Raw genomic sequence first — 25414 nt, 5'->3', positions numbered from 1 at the left:
TGTATTTGGAGGTAACAAACAGTAAGGTAGAGAGAAAAAGATAGAGAACTAACTACTAAGTACATCTGTGGTACGAAAACGATTCCTTAAAAGTTTGCATGAGTATAGATAGAATATCATGGGACTACAATTGCTGGTACTCTTTTTTAAGCAGAACTACTAGGGTTTCACCCCGTATGCATTCACTTTTACGCAACGGGAAATTTGCGCTTTAGTTTGCGATATTTGATATCACTCATACTTTTTTCTTTACGTCAATGGTGTCATAGCGGGGAAAATTTTGGGTTTGGAATAATCTATCTTAGCAAAAAATTCCAGACTTACCACCAAAAGTTCTTAACTCTGATTTTATGTTGTGTGGTGGTCAGCAAGTATTGCGAATATTGAAATGGGGACTTATTTCGTAACATTTTAGTTAATTGTAAGCAAGATTTCCATCTTATTTCACAATAATCGATATAATCAGTGGCGTATTTACAATTTTATTTCTGTGCGGTTTTGCTAACTTTCGGGGGTAGCTTTGCCTGGAAATGTGAAAATTCTAAAAGATATTTCATTTACTTTACTATAATAACTAACATTCGGGTAGACTCCAGCCTGGAAGACCACCTTAAATACGCCACTGGATACCATATATTTATTTTATGGAAAGACGCCAGTAACACAAATTTAACTTTTTGTGATCATATATCCTCTGGAACTTCTATCACAAACTCAGCGCCACAGTTCTTTTTAAAAATATATATCCTACTTGAATTCTTATCTGCAAATTTTGCGTTGACAGATGCTCATGGCCTGCGTAGAATGTGGTTTACGGAACGAATCTCACAGTCATCTCTAGTCTTCTCATTAGAACGTGAATTACCTTTTCCACGGAAGATCTGGTGCTATTCCTTAACGCAAATGTCGAGAATTATCTCGCAAGCAGCGAGAGCAGTCTGTTGCTAGTGTGTGAAAAGTGGTGTGTTTATGGTCTGCTTTAAATAAACATTTATTGGTGAGTTAGATGTTTCATAAGTACTTATTTTATAATAAAATCACAAAATTGTATGGAGTATTACTTTATAGTAAAAAAAGATAGTTGAAAACATGCTTGTCTCTGTCAGTATTTACGTGTTTTTATGTGACACGGGAAGGTGAATGTATCCTGAGGCCGTTCGTTCAACTGAATCTGTAGTTCTACTCCGTAAAGGAAGTATGTAACTCTTGCTAAGTGTGTATAATACATAAAAAGACACGCATCGTTTATGATAATTGGGAATTTGGTTCCTGTGTGATATTAAATTCCCCATACTCTATGAAGCGGGTACTGGGTACTATACTGTAAATATAGTTATTATGGAACATCTTTAAGTGACGGAACATCCGTACCGAACGTAGTGTCCAAATACATATTGTGAGGGAATTTGTAAATTAACCCGAAAGATATATAAATAATTTGATGAGAAATATAAAGGAAGACTTCGAATGAAATTTTAAAAGTGATATGCATTATTTGGATGAGCTGTCACCTGTCATAAAAGGGGATATACCATGTTTTGACAGCCGTTTCGGATAATTCCGTGCAGAAAAAAGTTGCTAAATTGCATATAACCTATCAGAAGTTACTTTGCAATAAATAATTGCATATGTTCCAGTCATTAATTAATAAGCTTCGCGCTTTGTTAGATTAAATCTTTGGTAGTGATTCAGAATAGTCCGTTATAAAAGTCATAATTTTACGGTTAAAATGAGAAAGTGCATATGAAGACGGTTGTTTAGAATATTAAATTCCACCCTCGGAGGGATTTTTCACAATGGAGGAAACCAGGTTTTCACGTTTATAAGTGTGAAACAATCACAAATACTATACTAGAGTTAAAAGGAATGAGCACATGGGGAAGGTTCTAGAACACAGGTCCTCCCATATACACTAGTATCTAGGTTGGTTCCTTTCTGTTCCAAAGTTTAATATTCAATTCACATAGTATTGCCGAGCGAGCGTGAGCGAGTGAAGGCGGGTTAGAGCCCCGCAGGGCACGTTGCTTTCTGTCTTTATTACAGCTTAATGAGAAGGGGGACCTGTGTTCTAAGACCCTGCCAAATATATGTGACAGACTGTGTAATATACTAATTTCCACCGGCGGAGTATTTCTGCACGATGTAGAAAAAGTATATTTTATGTTTACAAATATAGAATTACAAGTGTGAAACCGTTACAAGTGCTCCAACCCATGTAATTTTATGCGATATCAAGTTTTTTCACTATCTTCGTTTTTGCGCACTCTCTGTCACTGAGGTGCCATTTCTCTGCTATGTCCCTTCCCTAACTTGCTTATGTAGCATTCTCGCTTTTAGTAGCCACCTAGCATAAGTTTGTGTTCTTTGCACAGTCGTTTTTATGACACGTCCTAACGCGTATTTATACCTGTAAGGGGAAGTCCTGTAAAGTGAATCTGCTCCCATGATTGCAGCTTCTACCCTGTGGATCTACTTTTAAGCCGCTGCGAGTGAATTTCGTTCTGAAACAATCGAATATTGATAATTTTCGAGATACATTAGTTTCGACCCGTATTACCAATCTGTACGCAATTATTTGGGCATGCACCAGGGTAATAACGCTCCAGAACGCATTAGAAAATCACTTGAAGCAAGAAAACTGAGAAAATTACTTTTTAAATTTGACGGACTGTTCTTTATCTGCATAGTAACTTATTATTAATTTTAAAATAAGATAATCTTAACACTGTTTATTTTTGAAAAGCTACAGTTAAAATTTAGTGTTGTAAACACTTGAGTGATGGTGTGTTGATAATATTAAGCAATAATTGTATGAGAAGGGGTGAACATTTTATAATTTATGCATATTCTCTTTTAAATATCTACGTATACTCAGTTACTGCCACTTTTTTATGTCTTAGTTCCTTCATTATTACTCCTAACAAATCTTCTCGTGTGCAATGTGGCAGACTTCGATTTTTTTTTCAACTGATTTCGTGACAATTACTGTAGAAAACACTATAGGCTAGTCATGTGTCTTGTGGTATGGTTAACTCCATACCTGCTAAGTGGAAAGTCGGTAATAAAATACGTGTTAGTATAGTGTTATGTGATTAGTTTTCTTTAAAAAACAAGCTATAACTATAGATTAATAAATATTGCAATGTAATACATACTTATTTACTAATAATAAATAAATGTTTTCACACGTTTAAACACCCAAAAGCACAAAATTGTGAACAGGTTTGAGGCACTCTGTTCCGTTTCCTGAGCGCATCTGAAGAAAGATGGACAAACAGACAATTTCATACATTGTACCCTTTATGTAGTTACAATTGCGCTGAGGAAGAGATGATGGCTCCCACTGTACGTACCACTGATTTATGCGTGAGTGGAGTATTACACACTCGTTTTAGGTGCCGTATAATTGAGACACATTTTACAAAGTAGAATCAATATTAGGGAAAGAAATTTGCTTTAATCTTTGAGAAGATGCAGATGGTTTCTTCAGATCTTCACTCACTTTTGCATGTAAAGGTCCATTCAGTAACCGTGAACAGGATTTAGTGTACGCTGGTTTTGTGCGTGATTATTTACTTCTTTAGAATGATATTCTCTTTTATTCTGCTGTATCCATTTACATTAAATAATTCTAATTCTCCTCTAGAGTTCATCATTGTAGAACTCGGGTCACGTTTGAGCAGTGTTATGTATGAGTCTTTTGATGTTGATCCTTCTCAATGGATATGTATTTGTTTGTTGTTTATTACAATCTGGCATTAGTAAATGATACATATCACTAACCAGGGAAGGGTCCGAATGAGGCACTCGAGTTGCCGAACGACGTGTATCAGACATGAAAGAGGGTGTGAAACTATGTACATATGTGAATTTATAGCGGCTGAGGGCAATATAGAAAAGCAGGAGAGCCGGAAGAAATATGGCCGACCGTACGGCCCAGCAACATAGAAAGCTATGGAATCACTCGTTCTACGCGTGAATGGTTACAGAAATTAAGGTAAAATGTTTAGTAGTAAATGCATGATAAGATCTGCTATATCTGTAATTAACATATTGAGTGGCCATCTTGAATTCAGATTCACAATGTAAAAGAGAAAGTGGGTCATGTGTCATATGAAATAGCACTGAAATTTAGCAGGAGTTCATTGGTATTAAACATTTTGTAGTAACTTATTCTGAGTTGAAAAGTAACATGCAAGAAAGTTGTGAGGGCATATTTGAACAAACGTCGGAATAATGTTGGCACATAATATACATCTAGAAAAAAATTACAAAGAGCATTTGCACATGAAAAAAGCTGGTAATATTGCAGTGTTAAAGATGGATAGTGGTTGTCAGGTTAGAACACCAGACGCTGGGGATTACAGGTACAATTACGGCGTGGTTCTTCTCAAAGAAAATAACATTACACCAATCTATGAAGGGCAGTTGATGTGAAGAGTATCTTTAAGATTATGATGAAAACACAAGAGCTGGTCTCACCTGACATGCTATCATTTATCTCTAACGTTTGATATTCTTCGACCACTGTAACTTTCTATTATAAAGTTTGGTTCTGTTTTTTAGTTTTTACAAAATATAACAGATTCGATTCCAATGTTCACTAAAAACTACATTTCTGATCTTCTGCACAGGGTTTATTGTCGCACGTCCCAAACTCAAGCACTAATAATGACACAGTTACTTGGGATTCATATTCATGCCCACAAGAAAAGATAACTTTTCCATATGATGAATTAGAAAATATCTTATCATTTTCTAGCACTTCCTCAAGAGTGGTTCACCGACCAAGGGCACATTAACCTTCCTACCACTCTATCTTGCTTGACTACTTTACTGATAACGCAGATATTAGCTAATGAGTTTTCTCGCGTATCTTCTGTCTGCAAACAGGACACACAGTAAGTGTCACGGACTCAGCTTTGGTCTCTTCTTTCTCCTTCGTCAATGATTATCTTTCCCTTACTCGAACCTATTCTACATGTAAACACACCTTTTCTTTGGTCTGTATACAAACCAGAGTTTTCCAAGCTCTACTTTCGCGTCATGCTGGTGAGTCTATCACAGAGTTTATATACGTCCTTCTTGCATGTTACTTATCAATTCACAATAGTTACTACAGAAGGGTGCAGTTTCAGAGCTATTTCATATGCCACATGACCCACTTTATCTTTTATGCTGTGAATCCAAATTCAAGATGGCCACTTTCAATGTGGCGGTCATGATGTTCATTACATATAGCCGATCTTATGCATCTACTAATTTTAGCTTCATTTCTATGGTCATTCACGCACGGAACAAGTGATTCCTTAGGTTTCTCTGTTGCTGGGCCGTACGGTCGGCCATATTTCTTGCGGCTCTTCTGCTTTTCCATGTTGCCTTCAGCCGCTATAAATTTGCACATGTACATAGTTTCACACCCTCTTTCATATCTGATACATGTCGTTCAGCAACTCGAGTGCCCCATTCGGACCCTTCCCTGGTAAGTTAGCAAACGAAAATAATCATACATAATCAGTATGCAATGTTTCATGCAAGAGTTTAATACGATTTAATTCCAGTCTGAAAAAAAAGATCAGTTCTGTTATTCACTTTGTTATAGATTCTAAGCATTTCTATAATGAGTGAATGTGTATGAGTCAATATATGCTGATGGATGCTACAGAACACACGTGTTTAATTACATAATAGGTATTCACGTTGTATTCAAAAATCATTCATTCTACTTACGTAATTTCGATCCTCTTGGGCCTTTCTTAGTATATTTACCTCTAGTCACTCCTCTTTCCTTATTCATCCTCGATGAGAGTTTTTCCTCAAATATTGAAAAGCACAGCATCATCCGAAAACCTTTTAAATTTGTAGTATTGGTGGATCCTTACACTTCCCATTATATAAATATGTTGTTGGATGTTAAATGCCACTGCTAGAGATTAGAATGTATGAATCAAGCTTCTTTACTTAGGTATGTCGAAAAAGTTGTGTTTCTAGAACGATACCTTCGTATATAGAAAGGAATGTGTTAAAACAATACTGAACTATTAATTTTATTTCAGGCCTTGTCGCTGCAGCCGTATATATCCTTCTTCAGCTATTTTTTTCATGTTGCAGCATGATATGCAGAAGGTATCATTCCACGCGTTCTTGATGTATGAAAGTCTTGGTCTTCTTCAACACGTCCTGCCCTATATTTTTTCTTTCATAATGTGTTGATACCAAGCGGTTGTGTCTTATCATGTTGCTGATCTTATCGTTGCTTTTGTCTTCCCTGTCGTGTCCAGTATACTTCTACTTTCATGTGTGGTTTCACCACATTTCAACGTCTTGTAACTTGTGTTGTTCTTGGCTTCTCAATGCTCAAGACATATATTTTTATAAGCTGTTTTCCTGTTTGAAGACTAAAATTCTTATTCATAATTCATTTTCTATTCTTCACTTTTCTTCGTCTATTTTCATTGGTGATAATGCTATCAAGATAACAAAATTCATCCGTTTCGTATATTCTATCTTTTCCAATTCTGATAGAATCGGCTTTTCCCGTAATCTTCCTGCATACTTTCGTGGTCTTAGTTTTTGCTGTATGTATGAGCTTAAATTTATTCAAGGCTACTTTTAATTAATACTTGGATCATTTTGTTCATTACTTTCTTAGCATCTGCAAGAATAGCAATGTCATGTCATCTGCAAAATTTACTATAAACTTTTACCTCACTTATTCTGATACTTATACACCTGTATTATTATTTCGTTTTACAAATTGTGTCTTCTATAAACATGTTAAAGAAATAAGATGGGGGTGGGCATCCCTGTCTTACAGCTCTTCTTATTGCTTCTTCATGTCTATTTTTGTTTATGTCGATTATTGTACTTCGTGTTTTGTACAGTGCCAAAATCATCTTCCACTACTCCAATCTAGACCTTTCCCCCACCTTGTCTGTTACCTTTCCTAAATCTGTAGAAGTTACACATATTGATCTATTTACTTCAAGTTTCCTTTCAGGTAAAAGTTGAAGCGCTAGAGTTACTTCCCTAATCTCTTTTCCTTCTCTGAAGCAAGTTGGTCATCGTCCAGAATTCTTCAATCTTTCTCTAAATTCGGTTTTTCACGATATTGAGCGAAGTGTTAGAGGCACGCGTAAGAAGTGTAACATTAGAATGTAGAATAGTAATTATAGAAGGTTGTGAAATAATGTTGGTATTTCATACAAGAATACGTAATACCCTGTTAGCTGAATTAATAATGGAGACTGTATGGTTATTAGATGTTTACTATTAAATGTAATAAAAGTCTCTAATTCTGTAGACGCGATTATCAGTTTCTTTTTCCCTTTAAAAGTCTTACTTCCACACCCGCTTACATTAAATTGTAGTTTATTTGTTTCACACCAAACAATAATTTTGCCGAAGCACTCTTGTAAACTTTTCCTATCTTGCATAGTTGAGATTGATTTATAAATTTTTGAATCATCTGTCATAGCGAACGAGTGGAATTGCTTACCACTTCGGGTAAAGTTAAAATTAAAAGGATTAACACCGAAAATGAAATTACCGAAATGAATATTTAAAGAAAGTGTCTCGTTGGAAGTTTATATATTAATATTTGTTATATAAATAAGATAGAAACAAGAAAATTTATATATTTTATAATCCGTATTTTATAAGCTTCTTGTTAAAGTTTCATGATCTGTCAAAAGCCTTAGCGAAGTCCATATGTATTATATCAATTTTTTTTCCTTTCTTTGAAAACAGTTCTAAATTTCCTGATTAAGTTCCAACAGGTTAGTAATTGTTGATTGAGTGAAGTGAAATTTAGTAAAGCTCTGGTTTGTGTTCCGGACTTCGAGGGGATAATTCATTCCAAGTTCGTTCCTAACTGTCGTGCTATTAATGGTGACCTTTACTCTGAACAGTTGTAGCAGATGTATGCTATACTATGCGTAAAGTATCCTGCATTGGTTAACCCAATGCGCGTCCTGCTGCAACAGGATAACGCAAACCACACGCCTCGAAAAATGCAACAAACATTCCAGGAACTTGATGTCATCGAACTAGTGCCACGCCCGGTATATAGTCCTTACCTTGCCTCTTCTGAATACTTCTTTGTTTTGATCCATGGCATACTTTCTGAAATCACGTTGCTTCACCAACGAACAGAAGGTGGAAGCAGTAGAACGGAATTCTTTGTCTCTAAGGTCAAGACATGAATTGAGGAACTGGCAAGAAGGAGGCTGCAGACAGTCCAACATCAGGGGCTGTACTTTGGGTGTTAACCTTCTTTCATTGCATATAATAAATACAGGTAATTTGTATACAGTCAGAAACAATATTAAGTAGAGGTTGGAGCTATCATTTCTTATACCTCCAACCTATACTTAATATTGTTTCTGACTGTACCAGAATATTGCTGACTTTGACTCATCGTCGTTGTGCTGTACAATTCCGCTTTTTATGTAGTACAATCTTTTTTTTTTTTTTTTGCACATTTCTAATGTATTATAGTAAGATATTTATTTATTGCCTTGTAAAGAGCTTCTTCAGTAGAAAGGTTTGAGAAATTAGATGAAATATAACGTACTTTAGAGTAGAACTCTTGACGAGGACATATTTTTAAATTCATAGATTTCTCTTAATTCCTTATCGAATTCAAGAGTTTCAAGTAGAGCCAAATGTTTTTGGCATTGGCGTAGTCGTACAAGTTATACCATCTAAGATGACATTAGTAGCTAGTGTATAATTATTATGTAGACATCCAGACATTTTTTCAACCGATTCCGGGAATTATTTCGTCACAGCACATTTACTAGAACACTGGCCTGATATGTGTAGACTAATAAGGTCAGGGTACCTAATTCTTAACCGAATACCGAATTAGGAACTACACGTCCACTGAAACCAAGCTCTTTAACCTCTTTCTTATCCGGTTGCCTGTTAGTACTTTTTAACGTTGCCAATTTTACAACTTATAACCGTGAAAAAACACAGAGGTATTTTTCTGTGGTGAGAGGCGAATGTGAAGACGTAATTATTTTCGGCTGTGAGTTCTAATTCTGTGTAGTTTTATTTTCTTCAGTTCTTTGAATAATAGGCTCTTCAGATTGTCTTTTAAAGAATGATTAAGACGATAGTTTTATTTCAGGAAACAAATTACAAAGAGCTAACTTAGTGATTTTCTCACTGTATCACAGATGGAAGTGAGGGATATATTGTTATCAAAGGTCACTTTAATTATGCCTTCTCGTAGTCTACACGATTCCCCCCCATTATCAAGTTCAGAACTTCTGATGTACGGATTTTTCATTCATGAACTGTCTTCCTTCTTTAACCAAAAATGAATGGAAAACGTGGACGGATATTCTTTCGGACTTAATGAGTGCTAGTGTTTTAATGTATATGAATATACTAGCGAATGCTCTTACGTATTAATATGGGCTGTATTTTGCGTCTTTCATATTAGAATTCGAACACGTCATATTGGCATCTTAGTGAACCACCGTTCTCCCTTTTTGTTTCCTTCTAGTTCAAGTATCAGAAAGGCTGGAACATGTGTGTTTTATTTTAAATGTAAAATCCAAATACCAAATTTCATATCTCTAGCTTTAAATGATTCCAAGATATAGAGATCTTATTATAACTGCAACCCACATTTCACTTCTAATTTCCAAAAGTCTTTCCTTCATAGTATCTCACGTCACAAACCTTATTATACTGGCCAAATTTCAAGTTTCTAGTTTAAACAGCTTGGCCTAAGCATTGGTCAGTTAGTTAGTCAAGACTTTTTATATATATAAACTATTGCTGTTAAAATTCGAATAATGAATTCTTAGAATATTCGATTATTCAAGTATTTGAATTATTTTAATAGCATTACTACAAAGATAATCGTCAAATCCTGAAAACCTCCGTTTCTAGTCTTCCACATTCAATTATTCTTTCAGCTTTTTCCATCAGTAGTACGGTAGTTTATTGGGAATGATAAGTTAAATGGTCAGTCATTCTGTTTCTTGATAGTTCTTCTGTATGCCAATGTCTCCATCGTCTCGACCTTACTTTCTCGGAAAGTCGATATTTCTAATTTATATTAAGCTAGACTATTCAGTGTATAAGAATTAATCAGTTTGATGTTACAGTTGTCACGACAGCATGTATAAACTTGATCTTTTTGCTTGATGTTTCTTGCTTTCAAATCTGTCAGCGAAATACTGAGTGATTTCAGCGTAGAATGATAGATACTTATGGGAAGGAGTTTTACTAATATTAGTTAACAACACTATTATATGGAGCCCTTAATTTTGTCATGGATTTCGCGATTTTTTTTAATCATTTAAGTACATAGGCGTGTTTGTGACCATTTTTTGTAGTGGGTGTCACAGTAAAATACCAAGCATTTGCTTAGTTTTTTTCCTTGTTCCTTGTTAGGTTTAGAATTAATTGTTTCAAAGCTAGCTAGATTATTATTACAGCGGGATTATTATTGTTTTCCCAGCACATCGATAGCAAAACAGAAACCAAGATTTATGTAGCCACTGCAGAAAATATTTAGGAAACTAGAAGCAATGCCTAGTGAGTCGATGCATTGGTTACTTTTCCCACCTGGTCATTTGTTGTTCGTCTCTGCTGTAGTGCCAATGAATTAGTTTTCAGCCTCTTCAAGTACGGGACCCAGCTCGAAGATGAAAATTTCACATAACCTATACATTAATTGCTTATAACTTTTTTCTTTGTAATTTTTAAATTTCACTAAATAATTTTTTTTCTAGTGTTGTATACAAAAAAAAAAAAAAAAAAAAAAGTTAATGTTTTCACAAACCGTGTTTTGATGGATTTGCGTAGTATTTAATCAGTTGAAGAATTCCGTTCTCCTGTACGCGACCTCAGCGCGGGTGAACCGGTTGCAATCCTTGGTGGGAACTCGTGTGATTCGGATCTCACGTTACATATCGTCTCGGTGGTAAAAGGGACGCTAAACTTCAATCCAACCAATAAATACTTGTTTGCTGGTTGCTTCTACCATCGGTGCCCATCTCCCTCAATTTCTTGGGCACAATTCCCTTAAAATTTCCGTTAATAAAAAGTATAAAAATGCTTGCATAGGTTGCAAGCCAAAAATAGTTCCTAAATTGGTTTACATGTCAAATACATAGGACGCTGCTTAATTTGGTAACCCTGGCTCCCTTCTGTTTAAACAAAATCAATATATATGGTATATTTGCTTCCACCTTCCTCGTGCTATGTGAGATTGTGTCATTATCAATGAAAAATTATCCTCTCCTCCTCAAAAAATCTTATAGACGCAACCTGCGCCCTCAAAACACGAATGCTGGCACTCCTGACTTTCGCTATTCTACAGGAAAGATGCATGAAGTTCTATATTCAGGGATATGTTCTACAGCATTTCTACCCTCTGTCTAAAGAATAAGTCCGTCTAAAAAGAAATCGTATAGGAGATGGATATTTTAACAGTTTTGTGATACATTTAGCTCATGGATGCAAATAACCACTCGCCCGGGGCGAGTGGTTCATCGGTGCGGGCGAGTTTTTAATATCACTATTATTTATTCTAAAGATAAGTAAATGATTTCTGTTGTGGGATGTGGGGTAGTAAAATTTTCTTGCTTGTTTGCATCCCTGATTTAGCTCATGTTGAATCGTCTTAATATGATTTGCTTGTGTGTCATAATATATATTACTATAGTTGGTGCACAAACAACCTTTCTCCTTGTAGGTCAAGATCTACAGGTGACATTATTCAAGAGACGAGGAGGTCAGTCTTGTGCCTCCTGGGAAGAAAGACAAATGACGATCAACCTTTGTAATCGTTATTATCAGTTTGCGCGTGGCGCTAATGTTCTTTGGATAATTTTACTGCTGCTTAAAAAAAGTTGGTTTAGTTTGTACTTCGACTATAGCCTATGTAGTTAAATCAAGGATAATTTACAATATACTTAGATATGATCGTATTGGTAGCTTGGGAAGGGGAAGAAAAGTTGATGAGAGCTGACACGTAGACCGGCCCTCCTTTTTGGTAATACATAGCTGAGCTACGAATTGAGCAATTTCGTACCTTTTGTGCTGTATTTCAAGAGTGGTGTTGAAAAATTGTCTCAGCTTACTTGAAATGACGTAAAACACTGTTTTCGTTATTATTTTTCCTCAGAATCTCCCTCAGTATCAACAAACTTTTGTCATCTCTTCTGTAGCAGCATAACACCTATCATGAAGTAGTATTTTTCGAACTCCTAAGACCATTGGTCAGCAGCATGAAATTTCATCGCTTCAGATTTGGTGGCGACTGATATTCTTCTTGACCTTCGAAAATCTTTCAGTTTTAAACCCTATGCTTATGCCGGCTAGGCTAAAGGAGATGGTGATTAGGTGAAATGAATAAAGTGGCGAATAAGGTGGGATAATACGGGAGAATCCCGAGAAAACACGCATACAGTGTTTATCCACCACAAAGCCCACTTAGCGCGAGCTTGGATCGAACCAGTGACCCCACGCCCCAGAAGTGAAGGCTCTACGACTGAGCCACGTCGGCCCCTTCTTGAACTTTGAAAACAAATTGATAGTTACTTGGTAGTTGGTACCACGTCAGATGAATACGGTAAATTGCCTTAGTTTCCAAATCACGTCCAACGCGAGCTGTGTTGCCCACGAGGCGAGACGAAACAGGATTTTCTTGGAGAGATATGAGTCAAGATGGAGGTATTTCAGTAGAAACAGATCCAGTTTTGAGACGAAAAAGCACTTTGACAACACCTTTTCGAGACGAGACTGCCCTGAATCGCGTCTCGTGGGCTACACTAAGCGTGAGGTTTGGGACACCGCCTCGCAGTTTTCCATGCCTCTTTGATTGGATGGTCTTACGTACTTTTGTCATAAATTCGGCATAATACTGCCTGTCATTGTAGAGCCACAGCAACATCTTGAATGACTGAAGGAACCGCTTTTTAGTGAGGTTCTATTTTCAGGGAACTTTTATGAATGCTTCTACACCATGATCTGTTTAGTCCGAGACTCAAAAAGGAGTGCCCATATTTCATTCTTTGTAACAGTTCTGGACCAAATGGTTGTAGGACTGTCTTGAGAAAGAGCCAGATTGGCAGCTGGAACCCTCGCATAGCATCCAACGATAGCAAATCTTCGTGTCCATATTTTTAGTTAAAATGGAACTTGATGTGTTCAGTGCTGTCACACTAGGAATCGAACCTAGGACTACGTACTAGCTACTGGACCAGCGAGGTATGCAATCCTTCTTCGAGGAACGACGGGTACCGATGCTTCTCTGGTCTGCACGGTCGACTGACATGTACGTCAGTCAGTCCTGCGACAGACATCGTTGATGTCTTGTAGACTCGTATATACAAGCAGCGTGATGTGTAATGCTTCAGAAATACAGTTAACGCCTGTTTGTTTCGATACATCAATGTATAGCGGCGCTGATTACAGCAAGTGCAGTATCCAAGTCATATTGAGTTATCAAGGTCAGAAGGATGCAGTTTTGAAGCCGTAATCATCATTGTTCACTCACACGTGCCTTTCTTGGTGTTTCCGCCATATATATATATATATATATATATATATATATATATATATGGTATATATGAGATTTTGCAGGGAAATCTGTATAGCGTGACCTTTAAGACTCCCAGTAGTATAAAGAGAAATTAAATTTCATACATCTGCAGGGTGTGTCTCCGAGCAAATAACAAAACATTAATTAAATTGAAAATACAATAACATCTGATAGTAACATCGAATTACATATGAATGTATGAAAAATAATCAAAATAAGAGAAAATGTCTTCGTTATGGTTATTATGGAAGAAATATGCGTATTTATATGATGGTAATGCTGGTGTGAATTGCATGTTTGAAACTTAGTGAATATAAAGGAGTGGCAAGTTCAGATTCCGTGACCTTTGCACGAAATTCTGTTTGCAAGATTAAGAACAAAAAAGATTGCATGTCATTAAAAAAAGAAAATCCAGAGCACGTATCACTGTCGACATAATGAATGCAAAGAGAATGTATTTCATTGGTGTCTGTTCTAACTGTAAATATTGAGCATGACAGTCCCAAACAAGAATGCTAAAGGTATTATAAGTAGTGCATTATTTTAATTTATTTAATCCCCTTACTATGCTTGTGTGAGTGTTCAGCCCGAAAGCAATTTCTATCCAACGCAGAGATACCCACAAGAAGGTTGGAGGTACAAAGTGCGCAATCAACATTTTAGGGGATGAGAAAAGTTTAAAGCAGTTTGAAATTTTCGAACTGTATGAAATCTTCAAAATTTATAGAAAAAAAAAAATCATTGATAAATCAAGACTTTCGTGAAAAGAAGAGAATTAGGAGGTCTGTCAGAGATGAACATTTTTCCATATGCTTATTCATCCTCCTCATTCACCTCTCTCATACTCAGGTCTTCACTCTCAGATGGTAATAATGTCCTTACCCTTACTCACGCTCAAATATTAATGCTCTCACCATCATGTACCAAGTGAGAGTGAGAGCAAAATGAGTGAGGACTTCATCTATGGTCAGAATTATTGAAACACATTAAAAATAATACAAACTTTTGGAGGTGGCATGTTAATGGTAGAAGTTTTCAGGGGGTTGCATGGACCTTGGGAAGGATAAGTACCCATAAACTTACACATACCTAACTTATCCAGTGATCTCCCTCGTGGCTATATTGTTAGCGTAAGCGTCTTCGGCATGGGAATCCAGGGTTCGATTCTCGGCGGAGATCATGTGATTTGAATTCCATGTTAGGCTGTAGTTCTCGCCTCATGTAGCCTCACTGGTGAAAGGAACTCTAAACCATCCAGCCATTAACTAGTGATGTTGCAAAGTTAGTAGAACAGGGTTTCAGAGGTGCCAATAAGACAGTCCTTGCTGTTGATATATCGCCCAATTGTCCGAATGGAATGATCAATATTTCAGATGTACGTTCTGGTTATAGGAACGACATCTACACCTGTTAAGAAGTTCCAAAACTTAGAACAAAACCCGCAACGTTATTTTTCAAAACGGTTCTCTCCACCCTTATATATATATATATATATATATATATATATATATATATATATATATATATATATATATATATATATATATATATACAGAGTGTTGATTAATTCGTGTGTCAATTTCATTTGTTCACTGTGCAAAAGTGGTATGACGTAAAGCCGTGCACTTTCGTGTAACTTTAGACGAAAAACATAAGTTTTGTTTCACCATAGAAGCATGCCACTTGTATTAAAGATTGAAGAGATATAGGGTCAAAGGTCAAATTTCGATATTTTCCTTATGGGATTGCAATGGTAAATTCTGAAAGAGAGAACCCATTTGAATACACTGAAAACAATGCAATGTCCGTACCTCATCATGTCAAATGGGTTCTCAAGGTGACCTGTGACCTTGATCTGACAGTGACCTCTGACCATGACACTTGATTGACTCATATTTGGTCGGCTTGCGAGATAGAATCATATCATACAGCTTTTAATTTGTTATCATTCCGATTTACGTTTTTTCAGGCTCTTTCAGAATTTGCTATTGCATTCCCATAAGGAAAAAATCGAAATTTGACGTTTGATCCTATATCTCTTCAATCTTTAGCACAAGTGGCATGCTTCCATGGCGAAACAAAACTTATGTTTTTCCTCTAAAGTTACACCAAATTGCACGGCTTTACCTCATACCATTTTTGCACAGTGAACAAATGAAATTGACACACGAATTAATCAACCCTCTGTATATATATATATATATATATATATATATATATATATATATATATATATATATATATAGGCAAGGGGTCATTGACATACTCTGTGATACCACCAAGGGTTACAGTGTTGCCAGCCCAGTATAAAGTTGTATTTTATCAAATGGCACCACGTCAGGTCATTACACATTTCAAGTTTACATGTAAGATAAAAGCCTACAGTGTTGCAAACTAAGGACGCTACAGTATCACAAACCAAATTTAGGTGGCTTCTAGAGCAGTAATAACGCAAATGACAGACAGAGCAATGCACATTCAAAGTACTTTAATGTCTAATACTATTATCATAATACGACGGATTTCGAATGAATATGAACAAAATTAGATGCGATTGAAAAGTTGACTTTTTACAAAAGATTTTATTTTAAAAAAGAACTACTTAAATAAGTATCTCATTCAGTTGTACTAGGTATAGATAGTTTTTAATAGATGTCAAGATCACAATACCGTTTACAGCAATTTGATATTTCAAACCGTTCTGGAGATACGATAAATACTGGTAAAGTTTGGAACACTGCTTAAAATAGTACCGAGAACTCCTTGTAATTACACTTACCAAGTAGTATTATTCTGCTGTTATAGAAGCAAAGTAAATAAGGAATTAAAAAAGTCCTCATAAATACGTCATTTTAAGCAATATATCAAATTTTATCACTTTTTTCATATCTGACAAGGGAACATCTTATATTGATAGTAGCATTGCCCAATCAAACAATGTACAATCGATAGAGGACTAAAGAAATGTGAGAAATCCGAACTTTTACGGGCCGACACCCAGAAACACAGGAGATACAGAGGAAAGAACGATCTAGAATCATGTGAAGATAGCAATGCAAAAGATACACTGACAGAGAAATAACTTCAGAATGGTTAAAGTAATCAAAATGACATTTACACAACAGCATAGTAAGCAAATATTGTACCCACAGACATGCTTAATAACATCATATGTAATGCAATGTTGCCAACTGAGTACAAATTGAAGTTTTGTTAAATGGCCCAGAAAACAAAATATAACATCTAGCAAATCTAATTATGAGTAGAACCATACCTGTAACATCTTGATGTACAGTGTTGCCAACGTTTGAGGATAGGTCATATGAATTCCTTTTTGAATCTTGGATCTAATTACCTGGTATGAGTAGAACCACACCTGTGAAGTCTTGATATACAGTGTTGCCAATGTTTGAATATAGGCCTATATGAAGTTTTGTGTGTTGTGTTTGAAACTATTCTGATTTTCTCCTTGGGCAAAACTGCTTCGACACTGTGCTTCGTCCCTTATTTTCGTACTTCAGTGATTATATTCTTGTTTGTGATCTCATATTTTGGTTTTAACTAGTTCGAATCGTGTACTGTATGTAGTCTTCTACATCGTACAGTACACGATTCGAACTAGTTAAAACCAAATATTAGATCACAAACAAGAATATAATCACTAAGACAAATACATGAGATAAAAGCAACGTAAACGTCTGAAATCGAGAAAACGGAAAATAGCGTCAGAAGCTGCGTCGATACGAGATGTTTTAAAAAATAATTAATTGTAATTTTGGAGTACCCTGATATAGTATAAACATTCATGAAAAAAAAATATATATATATATATTGAGAAGGTCGAGCGGCAATTTTTCTTTTTTCTCGATCACTTGGCATGGATTGATCCATCTGCCTAATGGTTTGAGAGAATCAAATTACTGTAAAAGGTCTTATAATCTTTGTCCTCTGGAAACCATGTATGTAATTGAATGTAATACTTGTGTGAACACTTTTTTAAAAAGTAAATAAATATATAAAGCCCTTCGGGAAAAGTGAAAATTTTTAGTTTCCTGTTACTTTGTTTCTACCTTTGAAATACGTCATATGATGACCGTAGTATTTGACATTGAAGTACTTGTCAGTCCAGTGTTCCCAGACACTATTGGAGACGTTCTTGATGAATAGGTGTGAGGGGATAGTAGTGTGAGGAACTTGGGAACGTATTTACCTTCAAGAATCGATGCTTCAGTGTTCGTTCCCTCACTGGGATGTCAATAATGGCTGTTGTTGCACTGGCGTTCGTCATCTTGTCAGTTACAAAGGATCAAACGATCTTTCTGTCGAGGCCCACTCTAGTGTGTTGCTGGAGCTCTGTGGACACACGTTTGCTATGTGATGCTTGGGTCTATATGGGGTATATCAATGCACCATTGACAAGTTTTGACCCACACCATCGGCAACCTCCTGACCAATCTCATCTCCACAATACGGCTACGTTCAAAGTCAGTTATACAATAGGCATTCCGTGTATTGTTTTGGCATTGCTAACGCAGATTATGATCCACATACAACAGATTCGCGTATAAAACTACTTGTTCTGTTGTCCGTAGCATTTTAAACTATTAGTTGCGCCCTCTTAAAACGGAGTGATGTTTTTAAAATCATATTTTCAAATATGATGTATTCAGATATTGGTTATTAATGGTAATCTGTTGTTGGATTAGAAGTTAATTTATATTGAATGAATATTGAATATGAGACACTAAATTAGTGAATTAATTAATTCTTTTTTAGACATGTTTAGTTGAATTGATTGCTATGATAAAGATTTTCTTAGAAGGTAGTTTACAAGCATGTTGAATTTCAAATGCACTCACCATAGGAGGAGAAAAAAAAGGGAATACACATGCTTGCAGTTATATATAAAGAAGAGAAATATAAGGGTTGCACGTCGTCAAGGAGTAGTGACGTCACTAAAAAGACAGGAAAGGCAAGGAAAGAGGGTTAAAAAAAACTAGTTTTGTCCTTATGGCATTTGTTAACGTTGCTCCTCTTGGTGCTGTGACGCACTTGTAAAAGCAGGTTGTTTTTTGTGACGTCAGTGTGATTTTTCAAAAGATGATGATGAGGGTGCGGACGAGTGTAGAAGCCCAAAATGAGTTCCCGTTTTTTTTTTCTTTCTTTCTTGATCTGAATCTATGATAATAAATGACTCCCAGTTCGGTTGGGTCGAGGTTATTTTAAATTCATTTCACGAGTTCAATCGTCGTGTTGAAAATTGGTCGTCGAGGAACGAAAATCGATTTGTCGCATTTGAATGGAAAGTTACTGGGGAGAAGGAAAGGATCAGATAACTTGGATTATCTATTGTCAACTCTGGGTTGACCTTCGTTCTCTAGGATTATGTATAAATGCCCAAAATATTTATTTTAATATTGATAATTTTGCATTTAAAAGAAAAAACAGTTTTCTTTCTTCGATGAATTTTCGTGATTTTTGAAATTCAAGAGAAATATGATTCTCAAATTATGTCGCAGTTTGCATACAGCCGAATCCAGTGGTCTCGGTACGAGCGATATTGGAATGAAATTTGCATTTTAATAGCTACGAAATTGTTGGAATGAAGTTTAAATCACTTCATGGAGTACTGTTCAGCACCAAGGATATATGAGACGTGCACTTATAGTTGGGTAAGGTGGAATTCGAACCGCCGTAATGCATCAAATTTCAAGGCCCTCCACCGGGGTGAATCAAACCTCACACTCCGTGCACCAAAGGCGCACGCGTTAGCCATTAGGCCAGCTGAGAGGTCAATACAAAAAATGTTCTACAAATTATATTAAAGCAGTTGAGTCAAATTTGTTTCTAATACTGCTAGGCGGAAACTAATCTTGGGTATCATATATCTAATTTAATTTGGAATATTTGAAGCGTTAATTAGTTTTGAGTATTACGTACAGCGTTTTAGTTCATTTTACTTTGCGGATTCACTTTCTGAAAACATGGAAAATCAAGAGGCAAGTAGGCACTAAAATCTGACTTGAAACAATGAAGATAAACATCGTTACATAAAAAAAAAAGTTTTCAAGGGATTTTTTTTCAATAATAGTTTTCATTTACCCATCACGTTTTATTACATAAAATATCGGTTCTCTTTCTGATTTGTGTCACGAAAATTTGTCTTTCTATTTGCAATGCACCTTATAGAGTTAAGTTCGCACGTGGACTAGGAACTGTTAGTAAAGGTGTTTGGTTATTCCCTTAAAAAAAAAAAAAAAAAAAAAAAAAAAAAAAAAAAAAAAAAAAAAAAACTATTCACCTTTTTTTTTCCGGTGTGTGTGTTCAATTCACTGACATTTTGAGTGTTGAAAAAGTGAGTGGCTGACCTCTTGTTGGCATTTTCAGACAACTTCTGAAGGTTGTGATTTAGAAGCATGACCACAAAAGAATCCTTAGTCACATTGGCGTTCATGCGTATAGTTTTGATACACATATATACCACTTTGCTTCTGTTTCATTCAATTTCCCGTAGCGATGTGATTGAAAAGAAATTTTAATTTCAAACACACACATTACTTCAATTGAGATACCTGCAGTTCTTTGTAGGACTTGCTTTGAATTGTAAGCAGGTAAAATCCACCTAATATATTTCTCTCCTTCCTGTATTCACTCTAAATTGTAAATATGTTTTACTGTGTTTAATGCTTGCACGTAGGGTGGAATTTGTGTTTGCTGTTTACACTTTGTTTGTGAGAAATCTTGGTTGCAGACAATCCAGTTTCAGGTTTTCTCTGACTATAATTGTATTCGTTTGAGATCATTTTCTATGTATGGAAAATTGCGTTGTAGTTACATTCAGGATTATAATCCATGGTAGATTCGTTTCTGAAACCTTCGGAAATTACTTGTCAGTTGTATAGAATTTATATATGAATAATTCTTACTTATGAATATTTATACTTATGAATAACTCTTGAAAAGGTTGAATTCTACTTCAGATATTTTCGTTACTACTTTTAGAAGTATAAATTTTCAAAATAAGTACCGAAATGTAGGTATCTAATAGTTATATCTGCAGAGTTCTTGACAGAACAGGAAATACAGGGTGGCCCAAAAGTAGGTATACACACTTGCATTGATCAAGTATAACATTCTAGCTTTATTTGCTTCGGCTGTTCCAAGCTTAAGATATAAGTAAAAAGTCATTAAGAACAAATAATACAGAAACAAAGTCTACCTGATGGATAACAATAAGAAATTATATAAAAAGCAATGAGTTAATCAGTACGGGACTGTGTACCTACTTTTGGGTCACCCTATATAATTGTTTTTAAAGAAAAGATTCCTCAGTTTTACTTCCGTGAGGTACAGTGGCTCAGTGGTAGAGCGCTTACTTCTGGTGCGAAGGGTCCTAGGTTCGATCCCCGGCCAAGTGTTTGTGGTGGACATCATGTCCGTGGATTTTCTCGGAGTACTCCTGTTTCCTCCCACAGTCTCATTCCACCAACTCTTCCATCATGATTTACTTGCCTTAATCACCCGTGTCTATTAGCCTAACGGGCATACTCGTGGGACTGAAAGATTTCATTTTTTAACACAAAGATATATTGAAAGCATCTTAGAGTGCATTTGGGAAGACAGTGCGAGATGATTAAAAAAGATTCATATGGTGGTTGTGTGAAAGTGATATTCATTAAGGCATACGATATCGTGTATTATTCTGTATGTCACTGATAGATGGTCGACACAGTCTGCTACTGCATTTTTGGCAACATTACTTTAATGTTATATTCACGAGAAAGCGATGGTACTTGATGACAGTGAGACACATCAACTTGCTTCATATATGGCAATGCCGTGTGTCGTTCAGCTAATGCTGTTCCAAATCTCCGCGTAACTACTGATGGAAGACTCGAGCAGCAGTCGCATTTCCCTGATAGGAGTCCCTGGATTACAGTTTTTTCGCCAAAATGGAATAATCTCTTTGTGGAAAGCGTTACGACACGAAATAATGTATAATTGGTTAGTCTCTGCGAAACGTCAACAAAGATGGACGTCCTGACGACATACGATGCTTTCCACAGGATTTGGCAGCCATAGACATAACGGCGATCACAATGAAGTAATGTAACCGATATTTACTCTGCCAATAAAGTCTTGTAAGAATTACGGTAGGTTACGACTACTGTTAATCCAGTCTGTGCATTTATTTTATTTATTTACTGTATGTTGCGTCTTATGTGGAATCAAATTGTCATTTACGAAAGAGACTAATCCATTAAGTGTCTTAAACAGGGCTGAATTAACAAATCTGGAGGCGTGGGGCTAGAAAAAATATGTGGCCCCTGCTGACTTCACCTAATACATTTTTATAAAAGTAGAGGAGGAAAGCTAAGGGAATATGTTTAATATTTTTGGTCTTATTGTATTTCATGATGTTGATTGTATCTTCATGATTCTTTTTAGATATCCAGCTGAGATTTTGATCGGAGTGGAGACCCCTGTCTACCTGGAGTCCCAGGGCTATAGCTCCCCTAAGCTCCTCCCGTAATCCGGCCCGGGTCTTAAATATAAAGTAATTTTCCAGGAGCTCCAGGACTAAAGAAAATGTACATATTATATAAGAGAGATATTTCAGTTGGCCATTTTGCACCAATTAAGTGTATTACTTCTTTTTTAAAGAACCGGTGCAATATTTACAGTTCTTTAAGAAAGAAGTAACACACTTAATTCGTGCAAAATGGCCAACTGAAATACCTCTCTTATATAATATGTACATTTTCTTATAAGATATTAGTATATAATACTAATATGTCATAAGATACTAGTATATTGCAAATTTTTGCAATGACTTGGACGAAACTCTTGTAGGAAACAACCTAAATATTTGTAAGATATGTCCCCGACTTTGACTTGGCATGACTAAGAAAAATTGAGAATTGAGTCATGTTAGCTATTAAGTTAAAGAGGGTGGTTGATTTTTAAATTGATGATTTCTGCAGTAATGACAATCCCATATACACAGTAGTTGAGTGAAAATACGTTTTACCCTCAAAGAATTGCTACAAAATGTTTCTGAAGAGTTTCTTGTAGTATCAAATGTGTTAAATAACATATTAAAAGGTTATAATAATTTGACCACCGAGAAGGCACAGTTTTCAAGATGACATCCAAAATGGTCGTTATAGCAGGGCCAACAAGAGATGGTCTCTGACCTTTTTTTTACCACATACGGAGGGACAATGAAGCCCCTACTTTGATACTACTGTTACCAACCACAGTCACTCTTTCTTACACATTAATTAAATTGCCACTATAGATGCACCGAAAAAAAAAAAAGCCTTGACACGTGAGTAGCGGCAACATCACTGCGACCTTCTCTTGCTGGTTCCCCTGCTATAACCCTTTAGAAATCTTAGGGTAGAAACATGTCGAAGACACCTCGCGATCTCACCCAGGGTACTGGTATAAGCACATGGATTCAAAGGGGTAAACGCATGCCAAAGATGTACGTTACATCGCGACCTAGAGGTCGACCGCGAGGGTGACTTAGTGGCCTCGATAATAAACGACCGAGTTTATTTTTATGTCGATTAGGAATGGCCAGATCCGGATATTTTAGGATCCAGATCCACTTGGGTTCGGATATCCGGTATCCGAACATCCGGACACTGGATCCGGATCCGGATCAGATTCAGTGTCAGAAAATTCGGGTGTTGCAAATGAGCAGAGTTTTCGAAATTATTGACAGTGATTCTCAATCCTGTGTTTAAAATAAGATTTTAAGGCACTTGTGGTATGTGATCGTATGACAGCCTTGCGTTCTCTTCATTCTGTTGATATTTGGTTTTTGTGCCGTAATATGCCACAATTACTCCAAATTTGATTGACTAAAACTGTCGACTTTGGTGAGAGCAATCTCACTGTCAGATTCGATTCTAGTGGAAACACTCGATCGAGAAGGTAGTAAATCTTGATTGAAATTTGTCCTTTGTTTTCTGTAACACTAGTCAAATGCTAGGATGAAACCTTAGTCGCAAGCCCAGGCTTCTTCATTAGGCTCAGGCTGCTTCCTTTCGTAATTGTTTCTGAGTTATTGAAGTCACTGAATGGCACCATTTCCTAGTCGTGATGGGCTAGGCATAGCTAATAGAACAGCCCATAAGATAAAGATCAAATCAAATTAAGGAGCAACTTCCTTTTCTTGCTCGTGATGAGCCTTTTTTTTTCTTTCTTTTTTTCTTTCTTTAACAATACGTGTCTCTGTGACCGTACCACCCCAGTTAGTATTAAGAATTGTATTAGAGATAAATAAAGTTCTAAATGTCAATTAATGTACCAAAATTAATGTATTAATGTAGCTGTATGTGTATACAAAATACTATATGCAACCTCGAGCAGTAACACGTATCTTTATAATTAGTAATCCACCACTATTAAGTCTGCATAGGTTATATAAGGAGCTATATCATTCACGCAAACACATAGGTGGATCCAGGGGGAGGGCGAAAGGTCGTTTGCCCCTACCCAGCGGCACCGTTATCAGTGTACTGTAGTAATAATTTGTGGCAATTTCAGATCATCTAAGTAATTTTTCACTGCTAACATCCCCAACCACCCCATCCAGGAGTCCGTTCTGGATCCGCCACTGCGCAAACATAATATACAACTCATTCAAGAGTACATTTTTTTAAAAATTTTTTTATTTTAAAGGATTGTGTTTTCTCGTGGCTACTTATGCAATTTTGTCCACAGGCATACATGCAATTTCCAGTCATTATGCAAATACATTTATATACTTACTAGGCTGCGGCTAGTTGGGCTCTTCGGCACTAGACCCCGTTACTACGACCTGGCACCACAAATATTAGGTTTCTAGTTAGTATGTTCTCTTTCTGTAAATCATACTTGTAGTCTGTCTAACGTGATTGACGAGAATTATGTTTTATGTTAAATTGTAGCAAGTTCTAATCTGAAACCCTTGTATTCTCTACTTCAACAATAAAAGATACGGACTACCGCACGAAACTTTCTCTCTCTCATCTTTGAAATTAAATCATGTCATGCTGCTGTTATTACTGAAATATTTTTGTATGAAATATATCATAATAGGTGTGTCCGGAAAACTTAGACCGAAGAAAACTATTCCGCATGGATTTCTTCAGAAGTGGGGTATGCAATATTGTACGGTGGTTAATGAAACATTTGTTTATAAATATAATCGTCTGAGTCATTTTTTGAGAAAATAGTCAGAAGGACTTACCTATCCCACCAAGAGTAAATTATCCCTTCTGAATTTTCCCATATTATAGTGTTGTTAATAAAATACTGATTTATGAACTTAAAATAGAATCGTTAGAGCCGTTTTCCAGGACCTTTAAATTACCTTAGTAGTATTTGAGATTTTTTACTACCCAATTCTCTTCGGTCTTATCTGGATATAAAATCAAAGCCGTGTCCTTCAATACTTCATTACAAACCTTAGAGTTAAGATATCCTGCATACAGTATGTGTGTGCATAGGCTATTTAAAAGATGGTCGACTTGGAGAAAAAAAAATTGAAGTAGAAAACTCTTGGCATTACAGAATATAGTAATTGTGTGCTAATTTTATGGATGACGTAACATTGTGGTATCCAGTATGAGATTATTTGCTTCTATTATATTGAGCATTTGGCTTGAACTGCACTCTACAATTTAAAGGATACAGAGTCTTTTGCAATACGAACCTTGACTACAATGTAATACTTTTAAAAATCTTCGAGAGTAATAAAGCGGAAGCACGTCCGTCTGTGGCTGTTGATAGCTGTGTGCCAGCGGCATCCAGATCTTTGACCCTTGGATCTGGAAGTGAGTTATG

The 25414-nt window shown here is 36.1% G+C and overlaps 1 protein-coding gene across 5 annotated transcripts in view; it reads left to right on the top strand.

Moving 5' to 3' along the window:
- Nucleotides 1-844: 844 nt before the first annotated feature.
- The window catches only part of LOC145664628 (uncharacterized), a 435530-nt gene continuing 410960 nt past the window's right edge, over nucleotides 845-25414 (top strand). For 2 of the 5 annotated variants that reach the window (XM_081731459.1, XM_081731455.1), the window contains exon 1: nucleotides 845-997. The gene's annotated coding sequence lies outside the window, so the exon portion shown is untranslated. The remainder of the gene's footprint in view (nucleotides 998-25414) is intronic. The other 3 variants (XM_081731461.1, XM_081731460.1, XM_081731457.1) reach the window with 2 other exon arrangements.

Source organism: Thermobia domestica, chromosome 11 (genome assembly GCF_964235325.1).
Source record: "Thermobia domestica chromosome 11, izTheDome1.hap1.1, whole genome shotgun sequence".
NCBI classification, from domain to species: Eukaryota; Metazoa; Arthropoda; class Insecta; order Zygentoma; family Lepismatidae; genus Thermobia; species Thermobia domestica.
The sequence above is the reverse complement of the archived record's forward strand: the minus strand, read 5'-3'. Positions and strand labels throughout refer to the sequence as shown.